The sequence below is a fragment of the Cibotium barometz genome, chromosome 17, assembly GCF_041138505.1.
Source record: "Cibotium barometz isolate CiBa-2024 chromosome 17, ASM4113850v1, whole genome shotgun sequence".
Taxonomy (NCBI): Eukaryota; Viridiplantae; Streptophyta; class Polypodiopsida; order Cyatheales; family Cibotiaceae; genus Cibotium; species Cibotium barometz.
The window spans coordinates 35,341,245-35,356,003 of NC_141062.1; the positions used below are offsets into that span (position 1 = coordinate 35,341,245).

At 47.2% G+C, this 14,759-nt stretch overlaps 1 protein-coding gene across 2 annotated transcripts in view; it reads left to right on the forward strand.

Moving 5' to 3' along the window:
- LOC147629928 (E3 ubiquitin-protein ligase UPL6-like) overlaps positions 1-14,759 on the forward strand; it is a 124,561-nt gene that overhangs the window by 65,385 nt on the left and 44,417 nt on the right. The gene's annotated exons all lie outside the window — the stretch shown is intronic.

A 14,759-nucleotide genomic window follows, 5' to 3' on the forward strand; every position in this document is an offset into this window, starting at 1 on the left:
AGTCCCTCATGATCTTGGGCTCGCCCATTGCGGAATCTACGAATGGCCTTGAGGACCATGCCCTTTGTGAAGAAGGTGGAAGTGGTGGGATGGGGATCTGGTGAATGGGGTAGGGGTGGCCAATGGGAGATATGATAGAGGGAGCGTGCATAGGAGTGCCATGTGTCCGGGCAGGTGATAGGTGTGGGATGGCGATGTTCTCGGAGTTTCCTCTAGGCCTCTTTGCAGTTCGGGACTAAGAAAAGTCTGTATAACTCATCCTCTTTCGGAGCATAGAACTCCCGTTTCTTGCGTTGGGTGAGCCGTTGAGAAATCCGTTGTGCTTGGCGCTTCTTGATTTGCGGAATTTGTACCCCATGCTTAAGACGGGAGCGTGTGGCCCGACATTCGTCATCATACCAACAGTTTTGGGGCATGGAACCGCAAGGTGGCTTGGCGGTAGACCGCCGCGTGTAGATGGAAGAAGCGGTGGCGGATGTGTGGAGTGTGGTGGTGAGCTGTGATGTGAGGGTGGGTAGGGGGATAGTAGGTTCCACATGCTAGAGTTGGCGGTAGATGTGGTTGGAGTAAACAAGGTCAAGCTTGTGATCAAGGACCTGAGTGTAATGTGAGATGGGTGGTGGTGGAGGGATGGGTGGTGTGCGCGGAAGAGTGAAAGAGAGGTAGGCATGTTTAGCTTCAAAAGGGGGTGGCGGGATGGAGAAGTCAGGGAGAAGGTGTGCCAAAGCTGGAGATCCCATAAGGTAGTCGACGGTGCTAGTACCTCCTGAGTGAGGGAAGGAGGTGAGGGTGCAGAAGGAGGACCATCGGGACATCCCATTATAGATAACAATACCATGTGCAGCTCCAAGCTCTAAAAATATCTCCCATACACTGTGACCTCCTCATGGTGCTGTGATGATTGCTGCAGCCCTATGTTAGTGATGTCCATCTCCTGTAGTCTGATAGGGTCGTTTGGATCGAGTAGTGGTTGTCTGCGTTCACGGAAGGCCACATTGGCCTGTGGGACAAATCTGTATACAACAAGTCCATGTCGTGAGTATCATGGAAACAAAAACTGAAATGAAAAGCTAATCCTAGTCATATGCAGCTCACTATGCTGCAGTCACTATCTAGGATGCTATAGATGTACAATCATGATAAGTGGTATACTACAGATTCCACCCAGTGGAGATGGTGGAGTGTAGTATATCATACATGGGGCATGGGGTGAGGAGGACTCTCACATCTGTTGTGCCCTGGTGTGGACTGTCTCCTCCATAGCGCTGTGGTATCGTGCTTGGATCTGGGCAGATTGGGCTTGATGGAGTAGTGGTGGTCTGTGTCCGGGTAGTCACGGTCTCTTGGCAGCTTGATCTCCGAGGCTCTCTGTAGTGTGAGCCCTCGTCGGGAGGTAGATGATACAGGGGGACGGGGATGTGGCTCGCATGAAGACTCTGGTGATCTGTGGCTGGGATCTTTGGCTCTGCACCTGTAGAAGCCTCTCTCTATGTCGGTGTAGCTCAAGGAGAAAAAAGCATAGGCATCTCTGATCAGGATACTCCATCACCTAGCTAAGGGGGCCAAAATCCTCTCTGAACAAGCAGTGGTATCTCCCTCTGATCTCATAATATACAGGGCATCTGCATATGTAATGCTCCTCTGACTCTACCTCTCTGTGGCGTAATCTGCATACTTTGTCCTCCCTAGGGGTCCGTGCTTCTCTCCCTACCTCAATCTGCAGAGTGTGAGAGGAAACTCTGATCTGACCAATAGTCACCCTCGTAGCGTGAGACATGTGTGTACATCCATGTAGCCTGGTCGTCTCAGAAATTCATGCTGTGTGAATCTAAGGAAATGATGTCTGTAGTACTGCATCTTGGTGGGAAGGGGACCCGACCAAGTTTCCTTGGTGTGCATCTGGATCAAATCCTGTCTCGCAGAACTCTATTCCTTTCCTCTCGAGAGAGTGTAAAGTATGGGAAGTCATCATCATACTGGAAGGGGGGTAGCCTATCCATGTCGAGCTCATGTGTGGAGAACCACTCATCTATTGCAGCCTGTCCTGTGATGCCTATCTCATGGAAAAATGGCTCCCATTACTAGTGAAGGTAATACCCCCCGTTTGGAAGTGTGAAAGATTATGACCTTGGTTTTCCCAAGGTTCACTGAATGGCCTCTCTGTGTACAAAAATCATCTAAGGCGTCCATGTGGCACTGCAGTCCCTCCTGCAAGTCAAATATCAGAATGATGTCATCCGCATAGAGTAGTAAAGTGACCAAAACCCCTGAGAGTGATGCACCACTCCCTCCTCCTCTATCTATGAAGTCCATGACAGCATCTATGTACAGGCCAAAGAGTGTCGGGGAGAGTGGGCAGCCCTGCTTCACCCCCATAGTACTATGTATCTCCTCTAACAAACCACCTGGGCATCTGGTTTGTCCTGTCACCCTCTTATATAAAGCAAGGATCCCCTAGATCATATCTGAAGGCACCCCAAGAGTCTGCAATCTCTGTAGGAGCCGGTCCCGTGGCTATGTGTCGAATGCTTTGCGGAAATGCACAGAGCAACAATAGAGTCTTTGCTCCCATGACGTGGCCTCCTCAATCAGTCTCCTCAAGGTGAAGATATGATCCAGTGTGCAGAAGTTACTGTGGAACCCAGCCCGTCCTGGAGCACGAAGACCCTCCCTCTTGGGTAGAGAGCTGAGCTTTGTCTCAAGTATTGATCCATATATCTTGGCCATAATATGGCCAACCATCAGAGTCTTGTAGCTCCCGGGGTCCATTGGGTCACCTGATTTGTGAATGGGGGTAATGATATTCATGCTCCTTGTGTGTGGGAAGCCCTCTACAAGTGCCCTGTTGAAGAGATGTGCAAGGAAAGGAGCTATGGTGGTAGAGGCATAGGAGAAGTGCTCACCTCGTATCCCTGTATGATTTTCGGATCTTGCATGATGTAGCTTCTTAAGAGCTTTCTCTACCCTACTTGAAGTGAAAAAAGTAGAGGTGGTGGGTCGAGGATCAGGTGGAGAGAGTAACGGGGGCTTATCTAGTACATAGTAGAGGAACTTTGTATAATCATGCCAGGTGGTCGGATTAGTAATGGTGTGGGTGGTCGTGGCTCACGAAACCGCCTCCAAGCTTGTTTTGAGTTAATGCTCAATAATATTTGGTATAACTCCCAATATTGTTCGATTTTGTGTTTCTTGCTATTCCGCCAAGTCTAGAGCTCAGTTTAATCTTTGAGCTTCACGCTCAGAGATCTCCCCTAGTTCTTTGTTGTTTGAGGCGAGTACGAGTCTCCCGACACTTGTCGTCGTACCAGCCATTCTGAGGCATCATCCCTACTTTAGCTTTAGAGGGTTATGGGTGGTATGAGGGAAGCTGGTAATGGGTGGAGTAGATCAGTCAATTGTGATGTATCTCCAGAGGTGCCGCAGGATCCATGTCATGTAGTGAATGGGAGAAGAAGATTAGGGTTAGAGTTCATGTGGGAGACATACACAGAGAAACAAGGGAGAGAGAGAGAGAGTTGTGGGGATAAGTCAACTCATAATATATGAGTGTGTGACTCCCCTATCACACATGTATATTGCACTAGTACACATAGTGCACTTAGTACATTAAAAGTACTAAGTGTACTATGTACTATAACTTATGGGCTTGTACACACTATAAGGATGGGCATAATGCCTTTACCCCAACAACCTCCCACTTAAAGGCAAAGTGCCCTTAAATGAAAGAAAAGAAAAAATCAGCATGTACATGATAATATACAAGGCCATATCAAGGCTGAAACTGGCCTCATCCAATGCCCATCAAGTGTCTGCAACGAGCAAACCGCTCCGGAGGCAAACTCTTTGTCAATAGATCAGCCGGGTTGTCATCCGTGTGAATCCTAACAAGCTGAATTTGCTTGTTCTCTATCACCTCTCTGATGAAGTGATACTTCACATCCACATGCTTCGTCTTTGCATGAAAGACAGGGTTCTTTGCCAACTGGATGGCACTCTGACTGTCACAATGCAACAATGGAATATTCCCTGTATAGCCCAAATCAACCACTAACCGAGATAGCCATAATGCCTCCTTGCAAGCCTCTGTGGGTGGCTGCAATATACTCGGCCTCTGTAGTAGATAAGGCAGTGCACTTCTGCATGCTGGATATCCATGACACAGCACCTCCTGTGAATGTAAACACATAACCGGTAGTAGACTTCCGGTTATCTGGATGACCGGCATAATCCGAATCCGTGTAACCATGCACTAATGCATCCTGTTTGCCAAAGCAAATGCACATATTCTGTGTGCCCTTCAGGTCTCTCATGACACCTTTCACTGCTTCCCAATGCTTCTTGCCAGGGTTGGCCATGTATCTAGAAACCACTCCCACTGCAAATGCAATGTCCGGCCTAGTAGCAACCATGGCATACATGAGACTGCCACAAGCTGAAGCATACGGAATTTTGGCCATATCAGCCCTGCCGCTATCTGACTGTGGGCTGTCCATAGCACTGAGTTTCACATATGGAGGCAAAGGAGTACTAGTCTTCTTCCCCCCGTCCATATTGAACCTCTGCAAAACTTTCCCAATGTATTCCTTCTGAGACAAATACAACACATGCTGATTTCTGTCCCGAAGTATCCGCATACCCAAAATGTGATTTGCATCACCCAAATCCTTCATATCAAAGGTTTAATGCAGCCTCTGCTTCAAGGCATCCATCTCTTTACGAGATTTCCCGGCAATCAACATATCATCAACATACAAGATGAGGATCAATAGACTGCCATCCAAAGCTTTCTTGGTGTACAAGCAGTGATCTATGTCACTTCTCCTGAATTTCTGGGATTTCATGAATGTATCAAATTTATGATACCATTCCCTTGGTGCCTGTTTGAGCCCATAAAGACTCTTTTTCAGCTTGCATACAAGCTTCTCCTTTCCACTCTCTGCATAACCCTCTGGCTGCTGCATATATATCTCCTCATGGAGATCACCGTGAAGAAAAGCAGTCTTCACATCCATCTGAATCAAGTCCAGATCATCATGTGCAACCAAAGCTAACACAGCTCTAAGTGTGGTCATTTTGACCACTGGAGAGAAGATCTCATCAAAGTCCACACCATATTCCTGCTTGAAGCCCTTAGCCACTAACCTGGCTTTGTATCTTGGCTTTGCATCTGGTGCAACTTTGAGCCTGTAAACCCACTTGCATGGCAAAACCTTCTTGCCTGTAGGCAAATGCACCAACTTCCATGTTCCATTTTTGTGCAGAGAATCCATCTCTGACTTCATGGCACGCTCCCAAAGAGCCTTGTCTGCTCTCTGTAAAGCCTCCTTGTAACATGAGGGCTCACAGTTAGTAAGCATCAACTAGTCAACCCCTGGAACAAACCTGTCAGGGGCCCTGGAGGGTCTTGTGGACCTTCGTACCCAATGACCATCATTTGCAGGTTGCTGTCCAGCCTGCATATCACCCATTGGTGGCTCCCGTTCCATGCCATAAGGCTGAAAAATCATGCCCGGTATCTCCTCTAACTGTGGTATATCCATAGGGATATCTTCTGCCATCTCTGGCTGTCCATTTGGACCATTTTTAGCACCATTTAAGGGCTGGTTTTCCTGCTGTAATGGCTGATTCACAGCTTTTGGTTGTTGTCCATGATGTCCATCATCATCAAAGATGACTCTGCCAGGCTCCTGTTGCCTTGCAGGCTCCTTATACATGCATGTTTCATAAAAAATGACATCATTGCTGCGTAAAATCTTTCTATTCACGGGATCCCAAAGTCTATACCCCATTTCACCTTTGTCACCATATCCTAGGAATATGCATTTGTGAGACTTAGGATCAAGTTTGGTGCGCATTTCCCTGCGTATGTGCACGTACGCAACGTAACCAAACACTCTCAAGTGCTTGTATGACGGAGGCTTCCCTGTCCATACTTCTTCTGGCACTTTCCCACCAAGCCTCGTGTTAGGTGACCTGTTTATAAGGTGAACGGCTGTCATAACAGCTTCAGCCCAAAAACCATGAGGTAACGCAGCATGTGACAACATAGAACGGACCTTCTCCTGAATGGTCCTGTTCATCCTCTCTGCTGTCCCGTTTTGTGGAGGATCATAAGGAGTAGAGAGCTCCCTCTTGATGCCTTTAGCATCACAAAAGTCCTGAAACTGTTTGGACATATACTCTCCACCATTGTCGGAACGCAAAGCCTTCAGTGTTTTGCCAGTTTGATTCTCAACAAGAGCAACAAACTTCTGAAACACTGAGAATGTATCACTCTTCAAACGAAGAGGATAAACCCACACCTTGCGTGTGGCATCATCAATAAAAGACACAAAGTATTTTGCCCCTCCCAAAGAAAGCTGAGGCATCTCACATACATCTGTATGCACAAGATCTAACTGAGCATCTTTCTGTCCAAGAGGTTTCTTGTGGGGGCACTGGAGTTGCCTGCCATATATACAATGCTCACGAAACTGAAAACTTGAAAACTTTAGAGAAGGCAAGTAACCCAAACGAGACAATTGCTCCATTCCTTTGACACTCATGTGTCCCAACCGGCTATGCCACATAGAGATTTCCGGCAGCTCGGTTGCATTTACATTAGCATGGTGACAAACACCTGCATGCATGAAATAAAGAGTGTCCACCTTAGAGTCTCTGGCAACAACCAGTGAGCCCTTACTAATTTTCCACTTTCCACGACCAAATGTGGTAACATAATCAGCATCATGAAGCTGTCCAGTAGAAAGCAGATTCTTCTTGATCTCAGGCACATGCCTGACATCATGGAGCATAAGCTGTGAGCCATCTGAAAACACAAGCCTCACATCACCTCTGCCAAGAATCTTGCATGCATGGTTATCACCCAAATACACCACTCCTTCATTGCCAGCAGTATACCTGACAAACAAGTCTCTGCAACCTGTGACATGAAAGGAGGCACCTGAATCAATGATCCATGAGTGCATACCATGACCACCTGTAAGAAGTGAATGGGCATCAAGTGAAGACGTAAATAGGACCTCATCCTCACTGCCACCTACATGTGACACATTGATTTCTTCAATCTTGACTCCACTTTTGCCCTTTGGCTTTACATCTTTGGCTTCATCTTTCTCTTTGTCTTTGCCTTTGCCCTTTTCCTTTTGATCATTTTTCCATTTGTAGCATTGCTTTTTAATGTGTCCCTTCTTGCCACAATAATGGCATTCCAAGTCTTTTTTAGAGCGGGACTTGCTCCTTCCCCGTTCTTGGCTTTTTCCCCTTTGCTGGGATCTCCCACGTGCATTCATTGCATTGGACTTTCCAACAGAGTTGTTTTTCCTGTTCATCTCTTCTTGAAGAAGAGCACCCTCAACATCTGCATATGACAGCATAGCATGCGAATTGCTAGTGGCTGTCCTGAATGTGTCCCAACTCTCTGGCAAAGTGCATAACAGAAAAGTGGCTTTGAACTCATCGTCCATTGCCAACTTTTGATGAATGACCTGGCTGACAATACCATTAAGCTCGTTTAGATGGGCTGTCATAGACGCCCCTTCCTTCATCTGAAGACCTATGAGTTTCTTCAACCAATACACTTTGCTTGAGGCACTTTGTTGGGCATACAAGTCCTGCAATCTTTGCCACATTCCCCAAGCTGTCTTCTCTTCACGAATGCTGAAAAGTAATGAGTCTGACACAGACAACATGATAGTAGATCTTGCCAGCTCATCCATATCTTCCCACTCTTCAGCAGTAAGAGAAGCGGGCATTACACCCCTTTCTTTGATAGGCTTGTGCTGCTTTTTCTGGAGCAACACATTATAGCACTGGGTTTGCCAAATATCATAGTTATGTGAGCCTTCGAGCTTCTTGATGTGAAGCAATGAAGAGCTCTCACCTGTGGTTGCCATAGCAATATGCAACCTGTCAATGCCTGACTCCCTGCAAGTGTGCAAACACTGCACCAAAAGCACACAAAGTGCTCACAGTTGTTCTCCCAAGCTTTATCTCCCACTGCGGAAGCACAAATGCAACTTTTCTCCCACTGTATGTGATGAAAACACCAAAATCTGGTTGCTGCAGATTTAGGACAGCACCTTAAATGTGCTTTGTTGCCCTTCCAAAGTACTGTACAGCAGTACTAAGTGCTCACCAATAATGTACCAAACCTGTACCGGCAAGTACAGCAGCTGTAAATGAACCTTTTCCTCACTCAAATCAGTGTACAACCATGCCAAAACTTGCACAAAGTTATGCCAAATCTGTACGAGCAGGTACAGTAGCAATAAATGCTCTCCTGGCTGTCCAAATGAGTAAAAATCAGACTTTTACAGTCGCGAACACTGCATAAAATAGTCCCGAACAGAAATTGGGCAAAAGCCCCTTGACTGCAAGCTGATTTCTGAGGATTCAAGGCATAAAAGTCTTGCCTGCTGCTTTGCCAAGCTCAACAAGCATACGAACTTGAAAAGCCCCTTGATTTAAGATCAATTGCTGATCATACATGGTACATTGACGCACATGAAGGCATCCAGAGTGTTCACGATGCTTCCCCCTGGCCACATATACATCCAATACATGAAAACCCCCTTGATTTACAGGCACATTGAGTGCTTGTCAGGCATCAACACATTGCCCAAAGCATCAACTGCGAGTGCCTGCATGCAAATCAACCAAATCAGCACAAAAGCCCCTTGATTTGCACTGCAATTTGCTGCAAATTTTGCAAATCAATACAATTGGCACAAAAGCCCCTTGATTTGCACTGCAATTTGTTGCAATTTTGCCCTGAATGTGTGATTTCTCACATCATACAGCATGTATGAGTGCTTAATTGCACAATTACATCAAAAGCCCCAAATTTCGACATCCAATTTCCTGCAAATTTATCCTGATTGTGACCAATGTCACCCAATTTTGCCAATTTTGCTCAAAAATTGAGCAATTCGGCACCTGTACCTGCTCAGTTGATTGAATTGATAAGAAATTCCCAAAATTGAAGGCAAATACCTCTTAATTTTTGATTTTTCTTTTTGTTGCAGGAAAAGGGGTTGATGATTTTTGATGTTGCAGAAAATCTGATGCTGTTGCAGAAGGGGGGTGATAAAGCTGCTGTAGTTGATGTACGGTTGGCTGGCTCTGTTGCTGCCCACCCAGATTGAAATAGTCCGCCAGCTTCAGGGGCGTATCCGGGTTCACGTATGACACGCTGTTGGCCGCGTAACCCAGGTATCCGTTCTACACGACGAAGGTTGAATGCGCTGGCCTAGTATTCGATGAACGCCCCGTTGACTTATAGACGTATTCGCTCGCTGAGTATGGACGCCCAGCGTTTAACACACCTGCAGTCGACGGCTCGGGTGGCGCACCAGGAAGGGGGCGAACCTTCAACAAAAGCCCCTTGACGCACTCTTCACAGCCACGCGTCAGTGCTTGCAGCAAACGAGGCGTTGGTCCAAAATCTGTAGCGCTACTAGGTGTTTTCGCTCACGCCCAGTTGAATGTGCTGTTGACGGGCACCCGCCTGGGTATGCGCCTGAATGCGTGGGTACGTGCCTGATTGGCTGGGCAAACCTCCCTCTAGCGCCACTGGACAGATGCTGTTCACCGTGCTTTCTTCAACGAGTTGGAGCTTCTGGATTGGCTGGAGACACTGAAGACAACAAAGGACCAGGGAAGAATCTGCTTGCACTGAATGGAGCTCTGATACCAGTTGAATGGGAGAAGAAGATTAGGGTTAGAGTTCATGTGGGAGACATACACAGAGAAACAAGGGAGAGAGAGAGAGAGAGTTGTGGGGATAAGTCAACTCATAATATATGAGTGTGTGACTCCCCTATCACACATGTATATTGCACTAGTACACATAGTGCACTTAGTACATTAAAAGTACTAAGTGTACTATGTACTATAACTTATGGGCTTGTACACACTATAAGGGTGGGCATAATGCCTTTACCCCAACAGGTAGACCATGGTAAAGGGTATCCTGATATATGTGATCACAGTCATGAGTGAAGTGGACAATGGTGTAATTTATTAACATCTGGTATAGGCCAACAAAAGTACTCTAATGCATGGACGAGAGAGAGAGAGAGAGAGAGAGAGAGAGAGAGAGAGAGAGTCATATTAACGTCCACGGAATGCCTTGAAGGCATATGGGACCAAAAACCGGTACCTCTCAGTCATTACAATGCACTTCGGGGTGCACTTAGGCACAAGCAAAAGATTAATGAAAACCCTAGGATAATAAACAACTATATGTGATACAAAATGCCGATGGCACATTAGAATGCTAGTCCGGTGGAGCATGTCCTGGATCTGGAGCTGATGAGGTGATTGTGGCCGATGGGGGGGTCGAGGGTGTCGGGCACGTTGGACTGCAGAGGCTCGATCCGATGTAACTCCTCTCGGGCGAGGTAGGTGATGGTTGGTTGCCGAGGGAGGGGGCGGGGTGGCTTGGGCCTGTGTCTCAAGAAGGTGTGCCTGTGTCTGCGGAGCTCAAGCAGGAAGAGGCCCAGGCAACGCTGGTCCTGGAAGTCAACGATCTTGGAGATTGGACCAAATCCCTCACAAAATAGACAGTGAAACCTCCCGCGGATCTCATAGTATACTGGGCAGCGGCATATGTAATGCTCCGCTGTCTCAACCTCTGTGTGGCATAGTCGGCAGATCCTCTCCTCTCTGGTGTGTGTACGAGCTTCCCGGCTCTGAAGATGCGCTCAGCTCTACCTGTCTCCACTCTGAGGCGGTGGGAAGAAACCCGTATCTGGCCAATCGCAATCCGCATGGCATGGGACATGTGAACGCTCAAGTAGCCCGGCTGCTGGATGAATCCATCCTCAGTGAGTGTGAGGAAGTGGTCTCTGTAAAAGTGCATCTTCGTGGGGAGCTCCGGGGTGTGATCCATGTGCAATGTGTGTAGAGGGTAAGAAGATCTGACCGGATAACCCGGTTGGTATCCTCGTGAGATAGCCGGAAAAAAGGGGAGTCCAAACTGTATTGAAGGTGGGGTAGGCGGTCCATGCAGAGCCCATATATTGAGAATCAAGTGGAAACTAGTGCATACCATACTCCAGAGTGCCCCTCAAGTGCTAGCTATCTGGAGGACTCCAGGGCAAGCCTCGGGTACCTGTGGGGATCCATGATGACTGATGCTATGAAGGTACGTGACTGTCTGGAAGAGTGCCTCCACTACCATCGAGGCTACAGCAAACTCTGCGTGGATAATCTGGTGTGGGACTGATGGTTTGCTGCGGATTATACGGGAGAACATCATGACCTGGGGCCTCTCAACTTGCTACCAATCCTCATTGGATAAATCTGGCCCGAGAAAGCTGCTCCATACATCAAGGCTGGTGTGATGAGGGTGTCAAAAAGCCAGCTCTTCGTCTTGGGCTCCTGGAAATGTGCGTGGAAGCACTGGCGCTCAAGTAAGCTCAAGGCTGCATATCCCCGCGTCACTCTTACCATTAAAGTCTACAAAAGGCCAAAATGACCTATGAGACCAAAAGATTACATCATGTCCATGGAATACATCATCATGGGTACTAAAAATTAAAATAAAAGAAAGGAACAAGAGCTGAAATGCCAAAGCTGATCCCAATACAAAGAGCGTCAAGGTCTCACATCACCCCAAAATATCCCGCATAGGGCATTGCATCATGTTAGGCGGGAGAAAGTCCCGTGGTGGTGGGAAATGATGGCTTTGGTGACGTGAGCGTGGGCAGGGGATATGGGGTCGGGGGCATCAAGGGAGAGAGAGAGAGAGAGAGAGAGAGAGAGAGAGAGAGAGTTTTATTAACGTCCTAAAAGACCCAAACGGTCTATGAGACCAAAATGATGTGTATATAGTGTCCATGAAATCTCGTCATGGATGAAATAAGAAAATACAAGAGTAAACTAGAATTGAAAATTGAAAGCTAAGCTCTCAGACTCTGAGATTATACAAGATGAAAAATCTAGATCCTTCTATGCTAGGTATAGGGTACAATAAGTGATGGGATATGGGAGAGCTGAATAAAAACAGTCAATCAACCCTGTATGTCAGGCAAGAGCCCATCTAGGATGTCCATCATGGGTGATACAAGAAGGCTAGAGATGTACTGTGAGAATGAGGCTGCCCGATGGTGGGCCAAAATCTCCTGAATCCGGGGTTGATGAGCTGGGGGTGGTCGGGGTCCGACGGGATGAGGCGTCTAGCTCTCTAGAGTGTGCGTGCTCGATCTGATGTGACACCCATGGGCTTGCTGCTGCGAGGGGGGCACTCTGGTAAAGGCTCCCGTATCCACTGTGGTGGGCTTTGTTGCCTCCCTATCCATTGTTCTAGGTTGGAAAAAACTATTGATGATAAGCTGAGAGGAGAGTAGGAAGAGTCCAAGGCAGGCATCTCTGATTTGGGTACTCCATGATCCGGGTAAGGGTCCAAAGCCCTCTTTGAATAGAGAGTAAAATCTCCCTCTGATCTCATAGTAGATTGGGCATTTGCAAACATAGTGCTCCTCCAATTCAACACCCGTCTGATAGAGTCTACATGTCCTGTCCGCTCTGGGTATCTACTATCCACTCAGCACTGCTAGTCTCTATCCGTAGTCTATGGGATGATACCCTAAGCTGGCCACTGGCTATCCTCACATCATGGGACATAAAGGCATCAAGATAACTTGGTCTCTGTGTGAAACCATCTGTTGTGAATCTCAAGAAATGATCTCTGTAGTAGTGCATCTTGGTAGGCAATGGACCTATTCATGTGATCCATGCTTTACCTGTGTATAGCCCCGATAGATCGTATTGGATCACTCAGTTCCTGTCCTCATGCGTAAGGCTAATGTATGGGGAATGTGGATCATGGGAGCCGGTCCATCTGTAATCCATGTGCTTGAAATCAGGTGTGTACTGTGCCATACCAAGATGAATGCTCTCCTTCAGCCGCTCTCTCCTGTGGTGACTCTAGTGCAAGTTGGGGGAGTCGAAGTGGATCCATCTTCCTCACCCTCTGTATATAAGTGACTGTTTGGAATAGGACCTCCATCAACATAGGAGCCGCAACAAACCCTGCCTAGATGGCTTACTGCTCATCATCCATGATAGCATCATGATCTGAGGGTGCTCTATGCATTGCCAATCTGCCGGGGATAAAACTGGTGCCAGAAGGGAGCTGCATACATAAGTGCAAGGGTGACTAGGGTGTCAAAAAGCCGTCCCATCGTCCTTGTCTCCTGAAAAATGCGCATGGAAACACTGCCTCTCCAAAAAGGCTAGAGCTGCATATCCTTTACAAAAATGAGAGAGAGAAAGAATGAAAGAAAGAAAGTTATATTAAATGTCGTCAAAAGACTCAGCGGGTCTAATGTCTACAAAAAACCCAAAGGGTCCGATAGACCAAAAAATAGTACAATATCTCCATGAGAAATGCTGAGTCATGATGTCAATCTTGAGCACCAGAGAGCATTCTTGGCATTAAGCACATGTAGGACAACCATGGAATGGGCAGCCCATAGCACTTCCACATCAGTTCAAGACAGCAGCAGATCTTCATGTTCCTGTGGTCTAGCTCACAGAGCAGATTCACTAGCTCTCAGAAGCCACAAAGGAAGTCGACCAACAGCAGTTCACAAGCCAGATGGTCTTTGATCAATAGAGGATGTCTCTCCCACAAATTAGCCAGCGCTTCGCTGCCTCTGGATGCCCTGACCAGCAGCTTCTTAGGGCTGTAAACAGTTGGTGGCCAGCATCAAAAACAGCCACCAAATGAAGTTGACTAGCCTTGGCCATACCCTTCATAGAATTCTGTTGCGGAAGGTAGTGGTAGATGGCTGTAGGAAGTTGTAGAACCAGTCGTCCAGCTCCTCCCATGCACCTGAAAGCAGGTGCCTCTCTAGAACTAGTGCCCCCCCCCCCCCCCCCCCCCCCCCCCCCCCCCCCCCCCCCCCCCCCCCCCCCGGCGCGGAATAGAGTTCCACGGCTGAAAATAGCCCATATGTGTGCTTTTTTGGTCCAGTAGGGGGCGCCTACAAGAGATTGGTCCAAATCTTGTCCAGTGTCCATCTATTGGCCACCACATGTATTAAATTGGTCACCACATGTATTAAATTGTCCTACCCAATGTGAATAACTTATAATTTGTCTGGTCACTTATAAGTGAGTGTGGACCTGCACCCATAATTATTAGTATGTGAAATCATAAAGCTGTAAATTGGGTTTTTGGGGACATTTATCACCTGGAAAACACATGTAGACCACCTGTCAATCCCAAACAGGCGTGCACATACATGTCCACAGGTGCCCAGGCATCCCCGGTCCATGGATAACACATGCAGTAATCTCAGGCATTGTCGAAGCAAACAAAACAAGTCATCCAAATAAAAAATCAAAGTCATGTACACACATGAGTGCAGCTAGAATAGAAGAAACACCCATATGCTTAGTTGTATTAGTTAAAATGTCCAGGGTTCATGATCCTTCCGGAACCTTCCCAGAACATAAATACATAAGATCTCCATGATAGCTCGTCATGTGTGCAGCTAGACTAGAAGAAACACCCATCTTCTCAGTTGTATGAGTTAAAATGTCCAGGGCTCATGATCCTTCCGAAATCTTCCCAGAACATAAATACATAATATCTCCAGGATAGCTAGTGCCAGGGAATCACATCATGTCAGGACTCAGGCTGCATGAGCCATACATGTACACCATGTCAGGCCCCACAAGCCACACATGTTCTATCATGTAAGGCTTCATGAGCCATACATGTATTGTCATGTCAGGCTCCATAT